Here is a 22,452-nt window from a genome sequence, read left to right as displayed (position 1 = left end):
TATATTGCTGAGATGAACTAAGTCTATTATAGTTAATCATCTGTGCAGTCATTTATAATAAGGAAAGAGGCAACACTGAGATTTCATGGATTGGATTTCTTTTTTTTTTTTTAGATTTTTTTGCAAGGCAATGAGGTTAAGTGGCTTTCCCAAGGTCACACAGCTAGGTAATTATTAAGTGTCTGAGACCAGATTTGAACTCAAGTACTCCTGACTCCAGGGCCGGTGCTCTATTCACTGTGCAACCTAGCTACCCCTAGATTTGTTCCTTTATAAAGAGACAAAGCATCAGTATTCATACAGGTCAGAGAGTAAACAAGGGTTTATTATGTGCCAAGGGTTGGGGAAATCAAAGGAAGGTCTCAATGAGCTCATGGGGAAGTTCACTATTGATAGCCATATTGTAAATATAAGATAGAAGGTGATCTCAAAAGGAAGGTACTAACACCAAGGAGAATTAGGAAGGATTTGAGTTGAGCCTTGATGGATCCTAGGGAAAACTAAGGAAACGGTAATGAGGGAAAGCAATCTAGGTGATGGAGATGTAAAACCACTCTGCTTTGACAAAAGAATCTTCAAAGAAGTTGGAAAGATTCTGGCTCAATTCTGTATAAATTATGGTCTAATAGAATGGGGTTGGCCCCTTCTGGATAAGAGTTTAATAAACATGATGCATTAATCTCTCTCTCTCTCTCTCTCTCTCTCTCTCTCTCACAGACACACACACACACACACACAGACACTCACACAGACCTCCTTTCTACGGAATCCCTTAAGAATAGGGCACATCTAGGACATTACATTCTATTTCAGAAACGAAAATATATTAACTCATTGAGGACAGGAATTGTTTCACATTTTATCTATGTTCATCACTTACACAGTACCCATTTCATAAATCTTTGGTGATTAATTGACTGACAGACACAACAAATATTACTATAAATAAATATAGGGGCGGCTAGGTGGTGTAGTGGATAAAGCACCGGCCTTGGAGTCAGGAGTACCTGGGTTCAAATCCGGCCTCAGACACTTAATAATTACCTAGCTGTGTGGCCTTGGGCAAGTCACTTAACCCCATTTGCCTTGCAAAAACCTAAAAATAAATAAATAAATAAATGTAAAACAAGTCATATGGTATAATAGACACAGATCCAGTCCTTAAGTCAGGAAGATTTGGTTGTTATGACTCCAAATAAAGTGATTAGGCTCTCCCTGCCCCCAAAATGCTTCAATCTTTATTCAGACTTTCTATGTTCATTCTGTAGCACAATGTCTGGAAGACAGCACCCATTTAATAACTTTGGAAGAGAATATACTTTAATTAATCAAGCTCTAATTTGTAAGCTCTAGTTTGCATTGAAAGAGGAAGTTCCCTAAAAGAACAATCTTACCTGGATTAACTTTCCTCTCATACAAAATAATCATGAGGTCATTTCAGTACTGTGTCTGGAAATAAAACTAAATCAAAGGGAACAAACTACCCAATCCACTTTATTTTATTTTTTAATTTTTAAAATATGCTTTAACTGTTTTCCAATTATATATACATCATATGCATGTATATATTTTAAATTGAGTTCAAAACTATTAATTTTCTTCTCATTTCTCCATCTTCTTTTTCCATGTTATGAAAGGTTTTCAACATTCATCCATATAACATATGGATAATTTTAAGTTACATAATTTCCTTCTACCCCCCCCAGTGGCAGTCAGTTGAATATTGTACATGCACATTTTTGTTTAATATATTTACAGGTTAGTCATTTTTGGTATGAGTAATTACGATTAATGATTAAGGGAACCGAAAGAAAAGCATAAAATGGAAAGAAATATGTAAGAGAAATTTTTAAAAAGTGAATGGAGTGTTCATCCACATTCTGAAGGGATTATTTTATTGTTGCTGGTTTTGTTTTATTTTTCTTGTGGATGGGGATTAGCATTATCCATAGCCGGTCTCCTATACCCAATCCATTTTACTTAGAAGGACTCCTATGCAACAGTTTAGGGACTAAGAGTTCACTGGCCCTAGCCATTCAGTCACAGTTCCCAAGTTGGGTGACAATCATCTTTGGATCTATGTCATCAGTTTCTCTCCCCATCAGGGAAAAAAAAGGGTTGAAGAATTGGATTTCCCTAGTGGGTTCTGGAAATTAAAGGAAGAACATTAGCATTCAGAATGAATGCTATTTCCCCACAGATTGCATCTACTAGAACAGTTCGGACAAGCATTCAATCAGAGCCCATGGAATTCTGAACATGAGAATTGCCACATCCAAACTAATACTTAATGCCATCTGTTTGGGAACCAAATATCAAAACAAAAATAAACAAGAGTCCTCAGCCCAAGAGAAGAATATGAAATCATAAAAAGTGATGCAAAAATGAAAGCCCTGTCGGTGTGCAGACTGAGGAATTCATAATGATACAGGAAGAAATCAACACTAAGTAAGCACCTACTGTGTGGAGGTTGTGTATTGGGTGCTAGGCAGATAGGAAAGCACAGCAGGCTCTGTCTTCAAGGAGGGCAGACTATTGATACAATTAATAAAACATGTCTATAAGGTCAAATAATTTAACTTCAAGATGAGATAGCTAGAACCATAAAGAGGAGTAGGGTTGGGAATGGTGGGTAGTCACTTGGAGGCAATGGCACCTGAGTTGTAAACTTTGGGAGAAGCTAGGAAATCCAATGAGCTAGAACCACTCACAAACTTGGCCAAGGAGTTCAGAGTAGTAGAGGTTTTACTGTTAGCTAACTCACTGTGCAGTTGGACAAGTCAACTGCTCTCTGACTCAATTTCACTACCTTTAAAATAAATAAGTCCTACTAGACTTTCTCGAAGGTTCCTTACAGTTCTGAGATCCCAGTGATGAGTATGTATGTATGTGTGTGTGCATGCTTATGTATGCATGGTAGTTTTGGCATACTATGTGTAAAATACATGTATGCTCCACATGTTTCACATCTATATTATATAATTTGTGAAATGATACGTATATAGGAGATATATATTGATCATTTATGTATACGTTTTTACCACAGTTCAGGTGTCAGTTTCCTACAAGGGGCTTTATCTGCTTTTCCTCCTCACCCCCTCACACGCCCCATAAAGCTGTAGTCCTTTCTCCCTTAAGGTGCAGGGATTTTATGATTTATGGAGTGCTGTAATTTCTATATAAGTATAAATGGTTCATATATTTACATAACATGTACCAAAAGTCTTAGTGCAATTTAAAAGTTTAATTACTATGGAAGCATAAATTTGGCACTCTTACAAAAACTATTATTTAAAATTTAATTAGACACCTTTCTTGTTCCATTATTTAATTTTCTGAATTTGTAACAAAATTTTAATTTTAACAAGATGGAATACTCTATCATTATGCAATATGCCTAATACACTTGGGGGGGTTACTTGCTTACTCGTTTGGCCCCCTGACTTCTGTCTATCACATTTTGGCGGGGAATCACCTCAAAATGGTAGGGTATGCACCCAAACCTGGTTCTTTGGATGATCCTAAGATAGGATTACAAATGCAAACCTCCTAGTCACTGAACAGTGGAAGATGAAAAATTTTCACAAAATTGAGAAATTGACAGGAGCAATACTTATAGAAGATGGTGGTTAAATAAAAAACTTGTCAGTATTTTCAAACTGTAAGTAATTAAGTATTGTGTGTTATAAGTTTACATCAGTTATCCTTTTGAAGTTATTAAAACTTGGAACTACACTAAAACTTTTAGACCATCACACCCATATTCATTTCTGTGTGTATGTGTTCTTGCACGAACATGCATGTGTTCAAAAAAAGAATAGTCCTGCAACCTCACTAATAAATAAAAGACAATAAAGTTGAGCCAGGAAACGAAATTATACGGAGAACATAAATAAGAAGGCAGATCTGGGGATTATAAGTACAGATGTGTTTCTAAGTCTCATAATACAGTACCCTAAGTTTCCTTCTGGTCCTAATTATTTTACAATAAGATGCATTAGCAAACGAATATTAATATGTTGGATTTCCCTACCAACAATATTATTTTACAAAGTTATCATAGCCAGAACTAGTGCCATTTTGAATATATTGCACTGAGGAATGTGGTCACAGTTTTGCTTTTTTTTTTTTTATTCTTTTCAACATTGAAAAAAATCAACTTGGGGGCCTGAAGGATGCTAGCATGATCCTCAATGAACTTTCATTCTGCCAATGGAAGGTTCTTGATCTCATTTATGACATGGAGTCATATGAAGCCTGTGTTTTTTTTTTTTTAATGTACAAAAGATCACAAAGGTAAACAAGCATATTTAAGTAAAGTTATCCAGAATATTATTTAGGAAAAAAAATTGAGAGACTCCTAGGTTAAAATCCCTTGTATCAGAACTTAAATTCAATAGCCTGGACATAGAGAAATAAAAATAAGATTGACCAAAGAGAGGGGAAAGCTCTAACAAGTAATAACCAGGTCTCTGTCTTATCGTCCTGTTCTTAAATTCTCTCCAGTAGTAAGGGGGAATGGAATGAAAAAAGGCTTTGTGTAGGAGGCAACCCCTAAATCTTTTAGGAAGAAATGAGGAGATAGTACATTCCAGGCCCAGAAGAAAGAAAGAAAGGTGAGGAGACAGATGAACTGCAAAGGCTACTGCTTTTGACCCACTGGTCAAATTATCAGAGGAATCAACAGGAAAACAAGCAGCCAGGAACTATGAGCAAGCAAGGATAGAATAAGACTTACAGATGGATGATATTCTTTTTGAGAACCAAAACTATAGAAACAAAAGTATGTCCTCTTCAGAGTCTTAATAAAATGCTAAACCTAGAAGTCTTAATAATTTTTTACTTTAGAACATGGTGTCCAAGTACAGAGGTGACTAACTGCAGCCCAGTCTAGATTAAAATGTAGTTGCAAATAGATGTATTAATTAAAAAGATAAAAAAATATGAATGGTTTTCTCACTCCATATGTGGCCGACAAGGAACATCATGTCCTCTTTAGTGGTCCCCATTTCTATGAATTGGATACCACTAGATTAGATTATCCCACCTCTGGAACCAAGTAGCTATGTGACCCTGCACCAGTCACTTATTTTTTTTTTTGAATCTCAGCTTCTCCATATTTAAAAGGAGAGTAGCAATAGTACCTACCTTATGGAGTTGCTACAATATATAATGCCTAATAATGATCATATTTAGCATTTCTCCTCAGTGGAGAATGATCCAAGATTTTTTTAAGTGGTTACTAAACTCTGGTTAGTTGATGCTGGCCTCTGACCTCACAGCCAGTTGGAATTTTCTCCCTGCATTTTCTCCATTTCATCAGTTGCTTCCTGAGTGTGAACATTAAAAATTCCTTACATTCTGTTTTTTTTTTACTCTTTCTTTAGTTATACTACAGAAAGCTACTCTCCCTTAGTTATGAGAAAAGGGAAGGAGCTAAGAAGACCTGTGCACAGGTCGGGAGAAATGTGAACCTAACAACCTAGCAGTCTTGCTTATATTAAAAATGCAGGCAGTTATAGCAGTGCAGAGAAGTAAGCAAAAATAGCTTACTGTTCATTCTACAGTCATCCATTACCCAGTAAGAGTATAACACACACACACACACACACACACACACACACACACACACACAGACACAAAAACCTAGTGATCGAACAGCCCCAGTCACCTTCTGACCCTAAGGGAACTACAAAAAAGATAGGCTGGCAGAAAAATGAAAGCCAGAGAAAGCCAACTACACAGAAAGAAGAACTGTGAAACATGTTTTCACAGAGTGAGGGAGGGAAAGGAATGAGAGAAAGGGAGATTACTGGATAATTTTTTTTATATATGTATAAGCACAACTCACTTTTATTTTCAATGATTTCTACCTCCTTCACAGGATTAAAAAAACATACAAAGGATCCAATACAGTTTTCCACAACTTAAAAAAAAAAAACCTCCTTCCTTCCCCAAATCCACTGAGGTAGGTTAAGTAAGCAATAAGGGTGGCATTTCTTTGTTTTTTAGGTAAGGTTTTGAGTTTCACATTTTTCCCCTCCCTCCTTTCCCTCCCCCTGATAGAAAACAATTAAATATAGGCAATATATATGTATACCATGTTAAACATATTTCTATATTAATCATGTTGTGAAAGAAGAATCAAACAAAAGGGGGGAGCATAATAAATAAAACAAATTTTAAGAAGTGAAGATAGTAAGCATTCAGACTCCATAGTTATTACTCTGGATATGGATGATATTTTCCATCACAAGACCTTTAGATTTGACTTTGATTATTGCATGAAGGCTGGCATTTCTGCTTTTAAATACAAAAACTAGCTTTGCTCAATAAAAAAAAAAAATTTATACAACCACCAGAAATCAAACGAGAAAAATAGTATGAAGAAGATTCCTCCTTTTCTCTGAAAATAACTTTCATTGTAAACTCTGTGTGTGTGTGTGTGTGTGTGTGTGTGTGTGTGTGTATTTCCTACAAAGTAAGGGAAGGAAAGGAAGGTTGAAGGGAGATTGTAAGGGTTTAATGTGTTTAAAAACGTGTGCCTTTGATGTAAAATCTAAACTGTCACCCAATAGCAGCTCAAGCCAGTAACCAAATTCTGGGGCTCAAATTTTTTTTTTAATCTAAGGTATTTTATCTGAATTAATTTCAATTTACAGCTAAATGCCAAAGAAAATTGGTTTATTTTCTATATTGTATTATGTTAGCTGTCCTGAGGCCTTGGGACTCTAGGCACTTAATAAATAAATACTATTTTCTCCTTATTGTTATGGAAAATTATTCCCCAACATGCTTTCCTGGCAGGCCAGGGAAGAACAAGGAACCCAGGATGATGGTGGTGAAGTTCCTGAAAATATAATATCAACTGGTTCTGAGAAGATCAGCAGCAGCAGAAGCAGGCTACCTCCATTCTCATTGGTGCACTGATGCCCTTAGCCCTCTGTTATATAGATTCTCCCCATATCAAATTTGAGCACCATAATTTGGAAACAAAAATGGAGAATATGTTGTGGACACCCACACCCAAAAGTCATCAATGTAATTAAGATTTTTAAAATTGGGTTATTTTTCCAAACTTGGGAAGAAATAGATTTGGAAAAAATTAAATATTAAAAAGAAATATAAAATGGTCACCATGAATGTTATTAAAGGAGATGAGGCTGAAGCTATTAGTGGAAAAGAAATAACATCATCTGTGGAGACAGAGAACCTGGGATGGAATTCCATCTCTGGTCCTTATTATTTCTGCCTCCAGAATTCAATGTTTTTGAACTTTTTGATATGAAGAATGAATGAAAGAATGCATTTAGTATGTGCTATGCATTGGTATGGCAGATATAAGCAAATAATATAGTTAAAAATTTTTAATATAATTTACAATTTAAAAAGTGGAAACAAGATACACACATGAATAGACAAAGAGAAATCCATGTGAAACACAATAGTTTGTAATATTCCCTAAATGAAAGGTCATTAAGATAGTCCAAAGTCTACTGAGAAGTTTGACATTTTGCTTTAAAAAGTTATACTAATTCCAAGAAACCATATCAAGAATTGGTGCCGGAACCTTCTTCTATCGCCCATATCTGTGATTTCACCAGTGAAGACTGGTGAAAACTTCTGCTCCTTCTCAATAAAAATCAGCATCCACTTTCCAACTGAGGAACCTAAGAGAGTTACTGAGGACACTGAGAGATCAAATGATTTATCCAGGATCACAGTGGTTAGGTGGTCCCACTAGAACACTCCTCTTCCTGAATTTAAATCTGGTCTTAGACACAAACTAGTTATGAGATCTTGGGCAAGTCACTTAAAATGTTTTTCATTTTCCTCACATGTAAAATGGCAAACCACTCTCTTATGTTTGCCAAGAAAATCCCCAAAAAGGAGTTAATTTGTGCCAGAAATGTTTTGTGTCAAAGACAAATAAGAGGAATGATATGTACCATGGAGGGAGAAAGAGAAGGGGAAGGCAAGGTGGGGACAAGATGGGAAGGAGGAGGCAGAACACAGAAACCAAGGGCAGAATAGGTTAGGAGTACAGTTTTAGCAGCTCTTTCTTGTGAGTTCCTATTTTGGTTATAACTGTTACTGATAATTGTTACAAGATGCTTAGTTCTATTGTTTCTAAGTTCCTGAAGGAATGCAAGTATTGTCAGTCCTCTGAAAATTTGACTTCTCAGAACAAAATTCCATTTGCCCCCATGCTAGTTACACTTCTGACATGATGTTTTGAATAGAACAATAAAGTTATCAAGGTATTTGGTCATCATTTTCATAACAAATTCTATAAGATGCAAAGATGACATTGCCATTCCAGGAGCCTGTAAGAATGAGAGTATCTTCTTATTACATGAATAAGAACTGCCTTTTTAAATATTTTCTACTTTATAGTGAGTTAGAGTAAAAAGATCTGGCCTGGCTTGAAATCTATTTATCCTAAAGAGGTCAGATTTAGTCACAAACATCTGTAAATAGAAATGTGAAACTCAATTTTAGAAATATATATTTATAAACCCAAACAATGGCAACAAACTCTTTGGGAAATTCTTCTTTCCCACTCTCCTCTAATACATTCATTCGACAACCATCTACTGAATTCTTACAAGGGTACTAGGCACTGACTCCAAAGTCAAGAAGATCAGAGTTCGAATTTGGACTCAGACACTTGAAACTTGCTAAGTAGGAACCCTGTTTGTCCCATATTCAGGATCCTCTCCAGTCATCCCAGTTCATATCTGGTCCCTGGACCCAAATGGCTCCAGAGGAGAAAATAAGGCTGATGACTTAGATCACTCAAATCCAATCCACATGCTTGTCATCATAGCACCCCTATTGTCGTGGTTTTCTTCAATCACTCAACACAGATTTATTAGGCTATCAGGATGTCTGCTAGTCCACCCAAGAGTTAGATGGCCTGCTGTGGATAGAGAGTTGGGGCCTAAAGTCAAGAAGATTCATTCCTTCTTTTTTTTTGCCTCATTTCGCATCTGTAAAATAAGCTGGAGGCAAAAAATGGCAAACCCGCTCCAGTAGCTTTTTCAAATCCTTTCCTCCAAAAATGGGGTCAGGAAGACTAGCTACATAACTCAAACAACTCAACAACAATCGATAGTACATCTCATTATTACATAAGAGGAAACTGAGTCTCAAGAAAATAACACACCAAATAAGTGGCACAGATGGGATTAAAATCTGAGTCTTTGTCTCCAAATAGGAAGTTCTAGGCTAGGTAATTACAGACATAGAGAATATGGAATATGAGACAAACCTATGGGGAAACTTAGCTAAGATATACCTCCAAATAGAACATAAATGAGTAAGAGAGCTGCAAAGTGCTCCTTCTTTATCTTACCCCATTCCATCCAATTCTAACCAAACCAACACTGGAGATATAAAGATCAATGGAAAAAGTCAGTCCCCGCCTTCAAGGAACTTCTATCTTTATCAGCTTACCCAGCTGTTTGCCCACTAAACCAGACTGTTGGAGTTGCTCAGCTATTTTCAGTCATGTTTGCCTCTCCCTGACCACTTTGGGGATTTTCTTGGGAAAGATACTGGAATGGTTTGCTATTTCCTTAAAACTATCAAATTCAGTGAACAGAACCAGAACATTGTACACACTAACAGCAACATTGGGTGATGGTCAACTATGGTGGATTTGCTCATTTCAACAGCACAATAAACAAAGACAATTCTAAAAGACTCAGGATGGAAAACGCTATCCAAATCCAGAAAAGGATCTGTGGAGCTTAAATGCAGACCAAAGCTTTCTGTCTTCAATTTTTAAAAGTTCTCTTATGGATTATGACTTTTCTCTCTATTTTTCTCCATTTTATTTGATTCTTCTCTTACAACATTACTAACATGGATCTACATTTTGCATGATTATACATGTTCACCCTATGTTGGATTACTTTCTGTTGGGATGATGGGGGGGAGTGTAAAACTCAAAACCTTGCAGAAAAATGACTGCTGAAAGCTACTGTTCCATGAAGTAGGAAAAAATAAATAAAATAGTAATTAAAAAAGGAACTAACAAATTTATCCAAGACCAATAACCTCATCTACACTGAGCTGGCTGTCAAAAAATAGCCCTGCTAGAGGACTGGGTCACCTCTGGGATGTACTTTGAACTCTGGAGTTTTACTGGTAATATGGACCCTATGACTCACAATTCCTGTTTTCCACCACAATCAAACCAATATTAAGGAAGTGTTTGTTTTTTTCTGATACTTTTGCACTGTGATGGGAACAGGAAGTGCAGGAAGGAGTATATATTTGAAGAAGAAAAAAAAATCCAAGCCAAAAAATATAAAACAATTCTAATGACCTTGTGAGGCAAATGCAACCTGCCAATAAACTTAGAATGCTACACACACACACACACATACACACACACACACACACACACACACACACACACACACACACACAGTTTGTAGATCCAAATTTGAAGCCTTTCCAGTTTGCATTGGTTCTGCCCAAGTATGGCATCCAATGGCAAAACCTTGGAGAAATCAGAGTCACCATCATACTGTTATGATGAGAAGAAGACTTAGATGGAGACATTAAAAATTGGAAATACATTTAAAAAATTTTGTCCTTGAATAAGATACTTAAGCTCCTTCATTTTCATTCTCTTCACCTGTAAAATAGAGATACTAATAAGAATCTGCCTCCCAGGTTTGTTGTGAGAATAAAATAATAGTTGCAAAGTATTTTGCAAACCTTAAAATGTTGTGTTGTTATCATTATTATTATTATTTGGTCTTCAAATCCTTGTTACCAGACTGATAGAGTCTTGGAGTCAGAAGGACTGGGATTTCAAACAAACCAGACTCGATACTTAATAGTTGTGTGACCTTGGGCAAGTCACTTAATCCTTATTGCCTCACATCCAGGACCACCTCCAGTTGTCCTGATCCACATCTGGTCACTGGACCCAGATGGCTGTGGAGGACAAAGTGAGCCCAGTTACTTGGCACAACCAAGTAACTCAAATGCTTGTCTCCATGATGATAAGCATTGAGGTTACAAAGGAGGAAGGAGGGAGGAAAAGAAAAGAGGAGACAGATGGTCCCTGACCTGGAGAAGCTTACATTCTAAAGGGGGAGATGATGCATAATATATATGTACAAGATATATATCATGCAAATGGCCAATCAACAAACATTCATTAAGTTCAGCTCCATGCTAATTACAAATAAAATAAAATAAAATATAGCCCTGTATTCTTAAGGAATTGAATTCTATCAAGGGACACTAAATCTTTAGAGGTACATAGCAATTGAGGCATCAGATATAAAGTGGTGATTGTAAAATGGCTATTTCACACAGTCTCTGTATCCTAGGAACCTTCCAAAATGCTCCTAGTGGCTTATAATCAATGCTTATGGATTGACCAACTGATAGATCAGCAAGTCTTTTCTTTCATTTACCTTCTGATCACTTTCACCCCCACACACTGACCTTGTCGTAGATCTATCTATTAAGGCCAAGAAGTGACCAAAGACTGAAAAAGCAGCTAGTAGACACAGTGGTCCTGTGGACAGAGCACTGGACTTAAGAGTCAGAGAGAACCTGAGTTCAAATTCTACCTGAATGACCCTAGTCAAGACTTTTGAGTCTCAGTTGTAAAACAGGGATACTAGAACAACCCACTCACGAAGTGTTTAAAAGGGTCAAATGAGGCAGCATATCTAAAATGCTCTGGAAACTTTGAAGCCTCTACCCATATATACCAGCATTGTTTTTGTTGTTCTTATATGTTCTTATATGCTATTACATGTCATGTTATTAGGGTTATCATATGACTTATTCTAACAATTACTGCTATTATATATTATTATATTATGGTATTTTTGTTATATAATAGCAGTAATAATATTGTAACATTTATTATTGCTATTATTAATGAGTTTTCCACAGTGTTAATGACAACTGAGCTGATTGGAAATCCCTCCCACTTTTAAAGCCAGACTTCTCAGATCTCTGCTCATTTACCTTCCTCTAAGGCCCTGGGAGGAAGAAAAGATTTCCATCAGGAGCCACTGACAAGCTGGTTTTCTAATAAAAATAATAAAAGCAGAGACTGTCTGTTAAGAAAGTTGACAAGTTAGGGCCCTACATTGATACCTTGATGAAACTTTCTTTCCCTTATCTCCACGAAATGATTGAGTAGAACCTAAGCTGTCTGATAAAACCCAGTTTCGACTTTACAGGAGATTAGAGAGATGTGGGAGACACTGAGCAGGGATTGAGGAGAGGACAGAGAAAACCCTGTTCCAGGGAGACCAGTCTCCTGTTTTCCCTCAGTTGCCAAGGCTGAGAGGCTCCTCCTGTTTAAACAACTCAGGAGGAAAGCTTCCTCGGTGAAACCAGTCCTACAGGTGTATCCAGGGAAACAGGTGCATGGCGCCACATTCTCTACTCCAGTGAACAAGTGAAGGTCTGTAGTGTCAGAAGCAAGGTGCCGAGAAGGGTTGATAAGGATGTCCCTGGCAGCTGTAACATTTTACCTCACTGACACTTCTGAACACGCCAAGTCAAATGGTTTTCAAACACCAACCTCAGAAAAGGAGTCTCAGATACCTCGACAACAACGTTTACCTGGGCAACCAATCTTTGTTAGGAAAACTTTAACTAGAGTAAAAAAATCATTGGGGTTAGAAAAATTTCCTGCCTCCCTTTTTAAAGAAAACAACTTTTAAATGTCTCTAGAACTCAATTAAAAGCTTCTCCAGGATGCAGAGATTGGCAACTCCTCACTGAAGGGATACAAGTCCCTATGGTGGAGTAGAAATGACTTCATTTCCTCCAGAGAACCATTTCTGCATTGGCCCCCACAATCAAGCCCTCTCTGACATGCATAGCACTGCAACACCAGAAGGGAAAAAGTCAGGCCTGATGGGCCTGGAGCTTGCTCAGATTTAACAACCTTGGGGGAATAATCCTGTAAGAAAATATTTTCAAAATTCTCGCTAATAACATTTTTGGGGCCAGATCAAATTTTTTAGAGTTGGCGCTTTTGGTTTCAAGCCTCTCGAGACACTGGTTTCCCACAGCTTGCCTCACAATCTGGATTGTGGGAAAGAGAGGGAAAGGGAAAGAGAGAAGGAGGGTGAGGAGAAAGGTGAGATACAGGCAGAGACAGAGGAACAGACAGAAACAGATAGAGAGGGAAAGAGGGAGGGAGGGAGGGAGGGAGGGAGGGAGGGAGGGAGAGAGAGAGAGAGAGAGAGAGAGAGAGAAAAGAGGGTGAGGAGACAGAGAGAGAGAGAGAGAGAGAGAGAGAGAGGAGGCAAGCCAGAGGAAACAGGGTTTTATTCTGAAGTTCAGGGCTAGGCCTTCTGGATAACTCACCAGCTCTGGGGATCATAGAGTTAAATGTCCACCTAGGGTAGGTTATTGTTAGTTCTGTGATGAGTGGTTACATCATTAACTTCCTGGCATTATTCATCCCTCCATTCAGACTCCAGTCAAACCCAACACAGAGCAGAAGGATATTAAAGAATCCCACTGAAATGAAGTGGAGTTTTCTGGATGCTGAAACAGTTTATCCCAAACCCCAGGAGTAGAGTCACAATAAGCCTGCAAAGTCAAGAAAACCAAAAACCAGGCATTTTTTCCTATCATATGTTTCTGCTTTTAGCCTTAAGGCTCTCCTTGTTTTCCCCAGAGGATGAGGATGAGTGAGGACCAATGGGAAGAGCAGGTTGCATACACTATCCAATATGTTTATTGTGTGGATCTGTTTTACCAAGTTGTTGTCCCCCACCCCTCACGTCATAAAGTACAATGGGTAGAGTGATACCACCCTTTCTTAGTTCTGTGATGGTAAACAAGCCATTAAAATTCCCCAAGTCTTAGTTTCCTCATCTGCAAAACAAGAATACTATGGCAACTATCTCACAGGTTTGTGGTAAAAGAAGTAAGATAATCTATGGAAATCACTTTGCAAACCATACATTTTGATTGTACTTCTAACTATAATAGAGAGTTCAATGGGATATAAGGGAGGTATCTGAAAATGACCACTACACAAAAACAAAAAGTTCAATAAAATGAAATGCCAGGGTTAGACTAAATGATCTCCACCACCCAGCCACCCCTACTATTATTACTATTTTATTTTATTTTATTTTGGGTCTTTTTTGGGGGGGGGGGGGTTGCAGGGCAGTGGGGTTCAGGTGGCTTGCATGTCACACGATTAGGTGGTTGTTGGGTGTATGGGGCCAGATGTGGGCTCAGGTGGTCGTGGCTCCAGGGCTGGTGCTCCATCCATTGCGCCACCTGGCCATACCTACAATTATTACTATTTTTTTTATTTTAATTTTTTTCTCTCCCCTTTATTTTATTGCTCAAGCAAGTCTATATTTATGGGAGAGGGGGTATTTCATTTACTCTTAAACAAGAATACTTTATTAATGTAAAAAAACATTATTTGTACAAAATGAGAATAAATATTAAATAAAAAAATAAAAAATAAAAAAATAGACTAAATGATCTCAAAGACAAATCCAAGTTCTAAACACAATGATCTGGCCAAGCCAATATCATCAATCCATCTAAGTAATGGCGATTTTTTTGACTCAACTTTCTCGGGTTGGCATCAGTTTGAATTAGCAGATTGACAGTCAATGATCTGTTAAAACACTACCCTCATTAGCTGAATCTAATGCAGAAAATAAGAAAGAAAATAATCCTAGCAATCACAACATATTTGGGTGCTTAGCTGATGGAATTTTGTTTATTTGGGTGAAGATACAGATGGCTGAAGGGGGAGGGGGGAAATCCACATCTTCAGTGTCAGAAATAAAATAGTGTATTTCCTTCTTCTCTGCCTACCCCACTGTCCCACTGTGAACACACACACACACACACACACACACACACACACACACACACACAGAACCCTACTAACCTCATGCTCAATATCTAGGCTTTGATGCCACTCTCAGAACAACAGGACATAAGATCATCATTAGATTAAGAAAACAAGGTGGACCCCAGACATCAACATTTACTTGGTTTTGGAGTCTAATACTCTGTGTGATGATTTTCCCCCCTTTAAAACATAAATAAATGTAGACGGGAGATCTCTAAAACAAAAGAACCATCTGTAACCCCCAACTCTGCCCTCTCCCCTACTCCTCCACTCCTCCATCCAATCAAATAATAATAATACTGTTTGTCCTTCTTTCTCTAAGAAATCCATGACATCAGGGAGGTGAAGCCATGATGAGCACATGAATTGGATTTGAGTGAGGGGATGCTGTGCTACATCAACAACCTCACCTTTTTTTAGTTCTATTTTATGATTCAATCAAATAGTATAGAATCATAGAATAGAGCTAAAAGCAAAGGTCATCTAGATGTTCTTACACTGGGGGGGGCTGCAGATATCTTCATTTTTTTTTATTTGGCATTTTAATAATTGGGTTTTAAATATCATTGGTTTCCTTTGTAATCTTTGCACTGGAAAACAATATTCTGCTAAGAAGCTTCACCAGACCAAAAAAAGAACTTTCATTTGCAATCCAATGCTCTCTGTATTACATACAAGAATACAGAGCCCCAGAGAATTACAATGACCTTTCCCTATATGGGTAGCAAAACTGGAATTCAAATCCATGTCTTTGGACTACCACTCTAGCTCTCTTTCTACTATACCATGTCCGATTCAATCAAGAACTGAGATCAGTTAATTGGGGCTAGGTTGGGCTATTTGAGGACCCATGGGTTCCCAGTCTTTGGTCTCATTAATCTTCAGGAAGACACAGAGATAACATAAAATGGGCCTAAAAAGCCATTGTGGGGAAATGGGTAGGGAACTTCATAAAACTTTCATGTAAAAAAGAAAGATGGTGATATTTACATGGGGAAATTTAGCCAGGCAGAAAAGATGGGTCTCTTCTGACAGCCTTAACAAGCTGCAATGACTCTACAGAGACATCCTTTTCACTTTCAACTTCATCCCAACTATTTTAATTTGAGGAAAAACTAGCTTATTGTGGCTACTGAGGAAATACACTCAGATAATCCACATCAAAAGGAGGTATTGTTAGGAAAATGGGCTTTTCTTTGTTGCCCTGATTAAGTCATCCACTCATGGGGGGTGCTGAACATTGAAGACTGAAATTCCATAAATACTTATAAAGCACCTACTATGTATAATGCTCCCTGATGGCATTCTTCATCCTAGGGACTAAGAAAAGCTGGCACACTACTAGCTACTTAAGACTGATATCTGGAAAATTTATACCCTATTTCTCTGCCTCTGTCTCTGTAGGAGATGCCATTAATTAATCATTCAAGAAGCAGAAAATAATTTAAAAAGCACTTGAAGGGGGCTGCTAGGTGGCGTAGTGGATAAAGCACTGGCCTTGGAGTCAGGAGTACCTGGGTTCAAATCCAGTCTCAGACACTTAATAATTACCTAGCTGTGTGGCTTTGGGCAAGCCACTTAACCCCATTGCCTTGCAAAAATCTAAAAAAAACAAAAACAACCCAATATACAGTAGCATCACCATCTACCCATCTGGCCCATTTGTGGATTCCCATAACATGGCCTTCCACCTCTCCTGGGCTCTGGGACATTTTATAGGTCTTCTGCCCATTCCCACTTCCAGCCCAGTCTGGAATGGTCTTTCTCCTAACATCAGTTGAACAGAATCCCCAGCTTGGGTCTCTAGTTTACTCAGTTTCTTTCTGGTCCTCATCACCTGTCCACCTGAAATTACCTTCTAATTATTCTACATTTATTTTTAATTTCTTACCTATGCTTATATTACTTGACATCATGTAGAACATAAGTTTCTTGAGGTCAGGATATCTTTATTATTTTTTGGAAGATGTGGATGTGTAAATATGTATAATACATATATATGGGGGGGAACTGGTACCTGATTGAAGTTTTATTAGTCAGAAAAAATAATTAAGGGCAAATTTTTGAGTACTTTCTGTGCCCTGTGCCAGGGACAGTCTCCCTCCTCACCTCCATCCCAAATAATCCTTGTTCCATGCTATACTCAGCTCAAAAGCCAACCACTACCCTACCCAAGGCCTTTCCTTATATCCTCAGTTACTGAGCCTTCTTTTTCCATTGCTAGGTATATATTTTTCATTTCTTCATTAGTGAATATGATGCTTTTCTCCAGCAAAAGATAAGCACTAAAAGGCAGTCTGGCACAATGGACAGAAAGTCAGCCTCTGGACCTGGAAGCTCTGGGTTTCAGTCTTGTCCTTGACATAATCTGGTTATGTGATCCTGGAAGAGTCCCTTTTCTTCTCAGTGACCCCAAGAAATCTCTGAGGCTAGAACAAGAATATCATATCCCAATCTGTATTGATAGAAAGAATTTCCAGTTTCCAAATTCCTTAGACCAAGGAAAACCCAAGTCTAGTTCAAAGATGACAATGATGATAATTCCTTGTAGATTGGGGCACTCATTAAATGTTTACAAAATTGAACTAAATTTCCAATCACTCTTGTCCCACTGCCATATTTCAGTTTTCAGGGCATAGATATAAGAGCCTATACCCCAGTCATCTCATGACTCCATTGCGTAAGAAATGAACTCAGCACTATCATTACACTACATGACATTCAGTACAAACAGTTCCAGTCAGTGTTATACTCAGTAAGTCACTAGCCAAGCTCCAAATGGAATCCTATGTTAGGAACAAGGTCAATGCCTCAAGGACTTGTGATTTTCATCTGCACATAGGAACTCTCTTTACCAATGCTAATATCGACTTTCTGCTGCCTCTCCAGCTGCACAGATAATAATCTCTGTCCTTCATTTTCAAAGAAGACCACAACAACAGGGAAGTGATGCTATGACAAGCACATGAATTGGATTTGAGTGAGGGGAAAGCTGTGCTAAGTCACCAGCCTCACTCTCTCTTCCTCAGTAATCTGGGTCCAGTGGATAAGATGACTGGAGATAGCTTGGATGTGAGGCAATCAGGGTTAAGTGACTTGACCAGGGTCACACAGCTAGTAAGTGGCAAATGTCTGAGGTTGGATTCGAACTCCTGTCCTCCTGAATCCAAGGCCAGTTTTCTATCCACTAAGTGACCTAGCTGCCCTCAAATTCGGTTGATTAACCTTACAGACCTGCCATAGACTCAGATAAAGGGACTTCCTTATGGCCAAGAAATTCATCTCACAGGTGGATTTGTACCCAAGTTTTCCAATACTTCATCTACCATAGCACACTGTTCCTCCATGTAAATTTAAAGGGAATATTCCTTCATCAAATCAAAGCATTGGAACAGACCTTTGAAATGATCTAGTTCATTTGTATATGCTCTATGTAGAACTAGATATACACATCTTATATACATGACTAAACTGCAAGACATTCAATACTGGGGACTATCTTACTTCTCTCTCTTTGTAATCAAAGAACCTAGGATGGTGCCAGATAGATAGGAGGGGTTTAATATGCGCTTAGTGGTTAGAGAATATTTTTATGTCTAATGGTAGCCATGATTGATTGATATTCTCCAAGTGGTCAAAGTCTCATTTCAAACCCATCTCAGACCAGACAAACCCAGCATCACTGTGCCGGACAGCTCCTTCAGAAGATATCTTAGAGAACAACTATCTAAATAAATAACACTTTCTCCTTCCTTGAGCCCTACTTTGCCCCAGCTATGTTGCTAAACTCCATATGACTAAGTCAGAGTTCACATTTTGAAGATTCTTTTTGGAAGTTTTGGCATCCCTTGGTGAAAAGGGGTCAGGGAAAGTATGGGCAGGCAGGGAGCTATCTGGACTCTGTTTCTCACAAACTTTACATTGTAGGGACTTTTCTAAGAAGTTGGAGAAGGCAGGGGAGGGGGAGGGGTTCATGGTCACTGGAAATTCAAAACAACAAAATAAAGCTGCCTATCCTGTGGACTTACCCTAAATGGAAAGGGGAAAAATAATGATGTGGCATCTTCTCTGTCCTTTCCTGTTCCTCTCCCTGTCCTCATGTTGCCCATTTTCCTCTAAATTCATTCACAATAAGGTAGTTAGTGACTCAGCAGGAATATTTTCATCTGTCTTGCAAAAATAAAACTACAAATTATGCAGGCAAAACTGTTCAAAATAACAACAATTTGGTTTGCAAAAATTTAGCACCTGCAGAAATACCAGCAAGACAGTCCTCGTGGCCAGAATTATATATCAATAGTTTTGCTACCTTCATAAACTAAGAAAGGACAAGCCCCCTTATTACAACAAATACAGACTTTATAATATCCTTGAAAATTCAACAAATAATCTGTACTGAAAGTGGAATACTATTACAGAAAAAGCCAAAACTGTTGCCTCAAATCATCTGGGGATAACATTAGGCCATAAAAAATTTCAGAGTAATGCTTTCAATAGATATCACCGTATCAAATACTCACAAATCTTTAGAATTGTAGAGTTGACTCAATGGAAAACTCAGGTTCTATATAATCTTTTACCTTTTTTATTTAGTTATTTTTACACATTACTAAAATATTCTTCTGTAAGAGTAAACATAATCCCCCCTACCTCCCAAAAAAGATAAAACCTCATGAGAAATAAAGTGAAAGAAAGAGGGGGAAAAATGTGCTTCAGGCTGTGTTCTGATACCATCAACTCTGTCTCTGGGGTGGATCGCATTCTTTATCATAAGTCCATCAGAGAAGTTACTTCCATATTTTTCCACAGTTGCTGTTTCTGATTGATTCCCTCCATCCATTCTTTCCCACTACCATGTATTATATTTTCTCTCTCCTTTCACTCTGTCCCTTTTCAAAAATGTGCTATGGGGCAGCCAATTGATTTAGGGAGCACAGCACCAGTCCTGTGGTCAGGAGGCCCCAAGCCTACATCGCACCCCAGAGATCCAGCAACCACCTAGCCCCTTGGTCCTGGGCAGGCCACCCAATCCCACCACCTTACAAAAAGTAAAATAAAAGGGAAATGTGTTATATCTGACTATCCTCTCCCATGATCTACTCTGTTCTCTATCACCTACATCTCCCTTCCCCTCCCCCTGCCCCCTTTCTCTCCTTTTTTCTTCTAGATTTCTATACCCTATTGTGTATGGATGAGGTTTCTTCTCTGAGCCATTTCTAATGAGAATGAAGGCTCCCTCATTTCCCGCACCTTCTCCCCCTTCCATACCATTGTAAAATCTATTTCTTGAAGCCTTTACATGAAATATCTTAGCCCATTCTACCTTTCCTTTCCCTTTCTCCTAATACATTTCCCTTTTACCCATTGACTCCATTGTCACAATACCTTCAAATTTAGCTCTCTCTTGTGCTTTATTTACAAATGCTCCTTCTAACTGCTGTAATAAATGAGAAGATTAATATTAAAATACTCATAATCTTGAAACTATGTGAAGTGAACAGTTTTAAAAACAGAGATGCAGCAAATGAAATCAAAACTATATGAGAATATCTCTTGGATGCCCTTTTCTTCTCTCTCCTCTCACATAGCAAGTCCCCACATTCAAACCTTCATCACTAAGGTGAAGGCAGTAGTTTCCCATCTCTCCCTACTCCAATCCAGTCTCCACACAACTCTCAGGCTAATTTTCCTAAAATTTAGTTACCTAATGTTAGTAAGTTTAATTTAGTTACTACTTCCTAAAGTTTAGTCACCTATTCCCCCATCCTTTCAATAAACTTCAGTGGCTCCCCATTAACTACAGGATGAAATAAAAAAACCCATTTGGCATTAAAAAAATCTTTTCACAACCCACTCTCTGCCATGCATTCTGCAGCCCAATAGTAGGGTAGGGGTCTACCTGTTGCTCTTTGGAGCCTTGCTTGGAATGCTTTCCTTCCTCATTCTACCTTCTAACTGTTATTTCAAGACTCAGCTCAGGGGGTAGACAGGTGGCACAGTAGATAGAGCACTGGTCCTGGAGTCAGGAGGACCTGACTTAGACACTTAATTACCTAGCTGCATGACCTCTGGGCAAGTCACTTAATCCCAATGCCTTGTAAAAAATAAAAAAATAAAAATTTAAAAAGACAGCTCAGAGCCAGTTTCATGCTATTCTCCTAGCATCTTTCAATCTCTTGACAAGAAGTAAATCCAAACAGCCATTCTAGAAAAGGACATGAAGATCAGTGGCTCAAGGATTCCATTTACCATCCCACAGACCACCCAAATCAAACCCTCCTTTGCTGGCCACCACTGTAAATGGATTGGTTTGTCTATTAGAATGTAAGCTCCTTAAGAGAGGAACTATCTACTTTTCTTTGGTAGTCGTTTTCATCCTTTCCCTCCATTTCAAATAAATGTTATTGCTGCCTTTGTCCTCAGATACAATGGCATCTTCACTGCTCCCCAGTCATTTCATAAGAGGCACAAACTAAGGATCAAGATCACAGAGGTAGCAGAACCAAGATTTGAATTCAAGACCTCTGACTCAAAAATCCAGCATGTTTGCTCTGTGCTATACTGCTCTTGGCCTTGCTTCCAATAAATTGCTTCTTTTGCTGATGAACATAACAAATTTGCTATCTTACCATTAGCTAAAAAAAAAAAGTCAGTAAATCAAAGGGTTTGGGAGGCCCCTGAGAAATTTATTCCCTATGCCTTTTCACCTATGTTCTCTCTAGAAGATATATTGCCTACATTTCGACTGGCTAAAAATAACCATCAGCATTTATTTCCCTCCTCCCCTTTTCCCTCATTCTCTTTTCAATGATTAGAAGTTCCACGATTCAAATAATCAAATCTGCTTCATTTATCCTAATGGACATCACACTGCTCTAGATTAAAAGTCCAAGACTTTCCAGTAACTCCCCCAATAAAGGTCTCTTCTGATTCACAATGGAGGGTAATAAGAGGAAATCAATTTTGCTAAATCGAAATGAACCATCAAGAAACAACAGGCAGAGAAAGTTCTTTTCACTTTCTAGTGAAGAAAAGATTCTTAAAAAGATGGAAGGTAGGGGCGGCTAGGTGGTGCAGTGAATAAAGCACCAGCCCTGGAGTCAGGAGTACCTGAGTTCAAATCTGGCCTCAGACACTTAATTATTATCTAGCTGTGTGGCCTTGGGCAAGCAACTTAACCCCATTTGCCTCGCAAAAACCAAAAAAAAAAAAAAAAACCAAAAAGAAAGAAAAAAAGATGGAAGATGCCAAATGATTTGGATTTTAGATTTAAGTAAACATTTCCTTCTACTCCCATGGATGCAAATTAATATCATACAATTTAAGATGCCCATAATGATTACCTGTAATTGGACTGTGTTTAAACATCTTTCCTAGAGGGGTAAAAAAGAAAAAACATTAGCCAGTGCTTAGTACACAGTAGGTGTACCAAGGGTTATATAAACCTTTCCTTCTCCCCCCCACAGCTGCAAATTAATGCTTTGAAGCCTCAGGTGAGCTGTATATCTAAATCAATAATTTCTTTTTTTTTCTTTTAGGTGTCTGGCAACAGTTTTAGA

General features: G+C 38.1%; 1 protein-coding gene across 20 annotated transcripts in view; it reads right to left on the bottom strand.

Annotated features, from left to right (window-relative positions):
• MAGI1 (membrane associated guanylate kinase, WW and PDZ domain containing 1) overlaps positions 1-22,452 on the bottom strand; it is a 682,760-nt gene that overhangs the window by 591,258 nt on the left and 69,050 nt on the right. Inside the window, exons 1-2 of one of the 20 annotated variants that reach the window (XM_074198802.1) lie at positions 10,406-22,452; positions 1-10,375 (exon numbers count right to left, since the gene is read on the bottom strand). The exon at positions 1-10,375 is cut by the window's left edge and continues 52,822 nt beyond it. The exons of 17 other annotated variants lie outside the window; for them this stretch is intronic. The gene's annotated coding sequence lies outside the window, so the exon portion shown is untranslated. 2 more of the 20 variants (XM_074198803.1, XM_074198801.1) reach the window with 2 other exon arrangements.

The sequence above is a fragment of the Macrotis lagotis genome, chromosome 8 (genome assembly GCF_037893015.1).
Source record: "Macrotis lagotis isolate mMagLag1 chromosome 8, bilby.v1.9.chrom.fasta, whole genome shotgun sequence".
In the NCBI taxonomy this organism is placed as follows: Eukaryota; Metazoa; Chordata; class Mammalia; order Peramelemorphia; family Peramelidae; genus Macrotis; species Macrotis lagotis.
This window is presented reverse-complemented; position numbering and strand designations above follow the sequence as displayed.